Here is a 5,384-nt window from a genome sequence, read left to right as displayed (position 1 = left end):
TTTGCCTTTGTGAGTTTGAGGATGCTAGTTGGGTCAATTGTGTTTCCAACATCTTGGTGTGAGCTAGAATGTTGTTGATGGTGGTATCCTTTGCTTGGCTATCCTTTTGCATTTGGGTGAAAAACTCTTGTTGATTTTTTTGCATTTGAAGGACCGCTTTTTGGACATCAAAACTTTGGTCATTGTGGTGATTGTATGGATTTTGATTTTGGTAACTTTGGTTTTGATTGAAAAAGGGTCTTTGATTTTGATTTCTCATGGGTGGTGGAGTGTATGTTGGTTGAGGATTTTGGACATTTTGGCTCTTGTATGAGAGATTTGGATGGAACTTGGTATTTTCATTGTAAAAATTTGAATAAGGGGTGCCACTTTTGTAAGCTTGGAAAGCATTAACTTGTTCGGTTGTTCCCCTACATTCACTTGAGTCATGACCCAAGGTTCCACAATTCTCACATATCCCGCTTGGGATTGATGAGGATGCCGTCATGGCATTGACATGATGCTTTGATGATTTTGAGTTTTCCTCAAGCCTAGCCATAGCTTGTTCAAACTTCAAGTTGATTGTGTCAATGTGAGCACTAAGTTGAGCACCCAATTGAGTAACGGTGTCCACTTCATACTTTCCTCCTCTAGTAGCCTTGCGAGGCCTACTATATTGCGAATTATGGACCGCCATTTCCTCAATCTTGTTCCATGTTTGATTGTCATCAACTTCGGTGAACATTCCATTTGATCCCATATTGAGAATGTTCCTTGAATCTTCATATAAACCATTCCAAAATTGTTGCACTAAAAACCATTCGCTAAGTCCATGGTGAGGACATGAGCGACAAATACCTTTGAACCGCTCCCAAGCTTCATACAAAGACTCTTCATCCCTTTGCTTAAAACCCGTAATTTTAGCTCTTAGCATATTGGTCTTCTCCGGTGGGTAGAATTTTTTGTAGAAAGCTAGAGCTAACTTCTTCCAAGAATCTATTCCAAGAGTGGCCTTATCAAGGCCCTTCAACCATTGCTTTGCGGTGCCGATTAACGAAAAAGGAAATAAGACCCATCTTATTTGGTCTTGAGTCACGCCCGTTTGAGAGATAGCTTCACAATAATCACAAAATGTTTCCATATGAGAATGAGGGTCCTCACTAGGCATTCCCCCGAATTGGCTCCTCTCAACTAGTTGGATGAAGGCGGACTTGGCAATAAAGTTTCCGGTGAGACGCTCGGACTGGCAAGGACGGACGGATTCTCTACAATCCGCTCGGATTGTAGTTCAGCAGCTTTCCTTCTTCTTTTTCTTCCCTTTTCTTCACGAATTCCTTGGGGATTTCCTTGGGGACTCAAGGATCCTTTTCTCAACAATGCTCTTCTATTATGCTATGTACAAAGGCCTTCTAGTCTTGTCTCTCCTTGATGCTTGGTCATTGAATACGATCAATTTAGCCTCGTTTTGCCATGAAAATGCAAGATTCTTACTCCTTTCCTACCAAGGGATCAAAATCTCAAAGAATATGCAAAACAAAGAACTAAAGATAAGAAATGACCCAAATAGGCACTAAAAAGCATGGAAACAATGGTAATTCGGGGGCTAAATATGCGCTAATTATGGTCACATCAATATACTTATAGTTTTTCTTGTTTTAATTTAGTATATATTCATCATTTAATTTTGTTCTTAATTTGTTCTTTCCTTTTCTCATTTTTGGCGGAAATGAGACAGCAACAACATTTTGGCAGAGGAGAAAGCAGATTGGAATTGCCCTTTTTTGTGTCCAACAAAGCAGAAAATGACACCTACTGGGTTATGGAAGAGGTCACGAGAATGAAGCAGAGGTCACAAATTGACATTTTAATGTATTTGGTCACAAATTAACAACTTTGGTCACCAATTAAGTAGCTTAATTAAGTCATTAACCATGACCAAGCAATTGACCTTGCTTGGGGATGGTCTAAGGCACCCCTCTTCAGACGCCCAATATTAAATCCCAAGTAACCACTTCAGCTGCTTGCTGGAAGAACAACTATTACCGTGATTGGCATGTACCTGTGTGTGGTCCCCATATTTGCGAAAATTTGTTATTGCTAATCTATAATTAAAATAATCTATTTCACAGCCGGGACGACTTATGACAGATAATGTCCTTATTGCTTTCGAGATGTTCTATCATATGAAGAACTCGAGGAGTGGTGGGGGTCACATGGCGTTGAAACTCGACATGTCGAAAGCTTATGATCGGGTAGAGTGGGGCTTTTTGAGAGCGGTGCTGAGTACTATGGGATTCGAGGCTAAGTGGGTGGATCGGGTGATGATGTGCGTGGAGACGGTCTCTTATGATGTGAATATTAATGGCCGGTTGTCTGAGGTGTTTGTACGTGAGCGTGGACTGAGACAGGGAGATCCTATTTCTCCTTACTTATTTATACTATGAGGAATTCTTCTCGAGTATGATTCGTAATGCGGTCATGAATAACTCAATTCATGGGATTAGGATCTCTACAAATGCTCCTGTGATTTCGCACTTGTTTTTTGCCGATGATATTATAATATTCGTGAAAGCTAAGGAATCTGAGGCGGGATGTGTGAAAGATATTTTACATAGGTACGAAATGGCGTCAAAGCAAATGGTCAATACGGATAAGACGACGGTGTCATTTAGTAAGGACACGATAATGGCTAGAAGGCAGGGCGTGTTAGGGGTTCTGAATGTGTGTGTGGTCGATGAACAGGAGAAGTGTTGGGGCTGGTGTCCTTTACAGTTAGTGCAAGGACTCACAAATCTCTAAAAGGATCAAAGGGCATACTTTTGGTATTATTATCAGTTGATCCACGTTTATCAATAACGGTTGGCTTGCTAGATAAGTTTGACGTTATTGTCATACAGATGGCGGTGATCAACTGGTCCCTAAAAGTCACACCTATAGGATACGTTTGAGAGATGTGACAGTATGAAAATACAGTCATGTTGATGCCAAATTTGACTAACCAGTTAGTCGGAGTTATTGACTAGTAATTAGTCAAACGCGATGTTGAGATAATTATTTAATACGGATTAAATAATAATGGCTAAGGCTTAATTTAAGATTAATTCGTAAATTAAATATAAACGATTTATATTTAATTAATGTATATTGAATTTATTTAATTATACAATATTGTCTTTGTCGGACATGTATTAATATATCGACTGAGTCATGTTACTAGTTGATACGTTAATAACCGATAACCGATGACGATTTATAATTGAAAACCCGTCATATACATTTTAGTAATTTCGAGCTGAACTACGAGTTAGAATAAGGAGGAAGTGAAAGCCCACTCCCTCCCCTTGGGCTCTCGGTTTGGCCGAACAAGACAAAAGGAGAGAGCCTCTCTCCTTTTGACCGAAGCAATTCATTTTGTCTCAGAAATTAGGTTTTGAGAGTATTTTTCTCTGGAAACCTAGATCTCACATCAGAAACTCACAAAACGATTCTCTCAATATTGCAAGGCAATTAGAGAATACATTTCTAGCACAAGGGCATAGTCTCAGACGGTCTTGGGTGCAACGATTAGGAGGAAATCTCTGTTGATTTCTGTTCTTTACGCCGCACATCAAAGGACCCGAGGTTGATTCTTAATCTTTATCGTTTTCTATTGTATTTCGTTTATGACCATAAATCGCATGTTAAATTTACGTTATAGTCCTAAATTTAAAGGGTCTTATACAGATATTACCCTACAAGAAGTACTTGGGGCTACCTACAGTGGTCGGGCGGTCAAAGCAGGCACTAACGAAGATCGTGCAAGATAAGATGAGTAAAAAAATTACAGGGATGGTGAGGTATGCTGCTCTCTAAAGGAGGTAAGGAAGTCTTGATAAAGGCAATTGGCCAATCTATTCCTACCTATATTATGAGCGTCTTTAGGCTACCGGCTAATTTTTGTGATGAATTACGCTCGCTTGTCTCTCGGTTTTGGTGGGGTGGGGAGAATGGTAAGCGAAAAATACCTTGGATTGCGTGGGCTAAGATGTGCTGTCCTAAAAGTCGGGGAGGATTAGGATTTCGGGACTTCAATAAATTCAATAGTGCCCTTCTTGGAAAGCAAGCATGGCGGATGGTTACTTGCCCGGATTATCTCATGGTCCGTGTTCTTCAAAGCAAATACTTTGATGGAAGCTCGTTTATGGAAGCCGAGTTGGGGAGCTGTCCAAGCTATACTTGGCGGGGTATATGGGAGGCGAGGAGGGTTTTGGAGAAGGGATTAAGGAAGCGGATTGGGGATGGAGTTTCGACAAAGGTGTGGAGTGACATGTGGGTGCCCAACACGCAGTCCACGTGAATCGTTACGGCGAGGGGGAGCTCTGATGCGAATATGCGGGTGGCTGACCTGTTTCTTAATGGTGGGAGTGGCTGGGATCGAGATAAGGTACGTTCTCTTTTTATTCCTTTTGAAGCGGAGAGGATTTTAAATATCAGTCTATGTGAAACAAGCGTAGGTGATGAGTGGTGTTGGGACCCCGACAAAGACGGAGAATACTCGGTCAAGTCAGCATACAATATTTTGACAGGCGAGGGGATTGATGATGTGGGACAATCGTCTGTGTCTAGGGAGAAGGAGTTGTGGAATATGGTTTGGAATGTTCCCGTTATACCTCGAATTAAAATTTTCTTTTGACAGCTATGTAATGAAACTTTATCTACAAAAACAAATTTTGCAGCCTGATCAGAATTGACGGATACTACTTGCCCACGATGTCGAGATTGTGTGGAGACTTGTCTTCATGTGACTCGGGATTGTGGTTGGGTTGGGGGGGGGGGGGGGGTTGGGATGGGCTGTCGATTGAGGTAAGGCAGGACGAGGGAGTACGGGGGGGGGGGGGGAAGAGAGTAGGTTGATGCGGTTTTTAGGGCGCTTGGGAGTAGAGAGCGAATGGAATTTATGGGAGGGTGTTGGGCTATTTGGGAGAGGCGGAATAAAGCGGTCTTTGAGGATGGGGAGTGGAGAGAGGATTGGGTTGTGAAAAGGGCACGAGACATATTGGAGGAGATTAGGGGAGTTGGTGCTAAGACGACAAGTCAGAGGCCTGGTGTCGGGGTGGGGAAGGTGGATGCAGCGAGTTAAGGGTAGGAGAGTAGTGGGTGAGACTGCCTGAGGGTGTTCACAAGGTTAATGTAGATGCGGGTTTTGTGAAAGGGGAAGGCGTGGGGGTGGGGAGCAGTGTGGAGGAACTGGTCGGGGACGATAGAATGGGCGGTCACGGAACAGGGCAAAGGCGATGTTGTACCAAAGGTGGCGGAGGCGCTAGCTATTTTTCATGGTGTAAGTGCAGCTCAGGGGATGGGGGTGAAGGATCTCATTGTCAAGAGCGATTGTTTGCATGTGGTCGAAGATTTGAAGAAGCGAAGAC

The 5,384-nt window shown here is 42.6% G+C and overlaps 1 non-coding gene across 1 annotated transcript; it reads left to right on the top strand.

The window, feature by feature from the left end:
* The first annotated feature begins 806 nt into the window (after nucleotides 1-806).
* Nucleotides 807-913, top strand: LOC141616477 (small nucleolar RNA R71). The gene has a single exon (XR_012530824.1). It is a non-coding gene; the product is annotated as a small nucleolar RNA R71 (small nucleolar RNA).
* Nucleotides 914-5,384: the final 4,471 nt, after the last annotated feature.

The sequence above is a fragment of the Silene latifolia genome, chromosome 11 (assembly GCF_048544455.1).
Source record: "Silene latifolia isolate original U9 population chromosome 11, ASM4854445v1, whole genome shotgun sequence".
Taxonomy (NCBI): domain Eukaryota; kingdom Viridiplantae; phylum Streptophyta; class Magnoliopsida; order Caryophyllales; family Caryophyllaceae; genus Silene; species Silene latifolia.
This window is presented reverse-complemented; position numbering and strand designations above follow the sequence as displayed.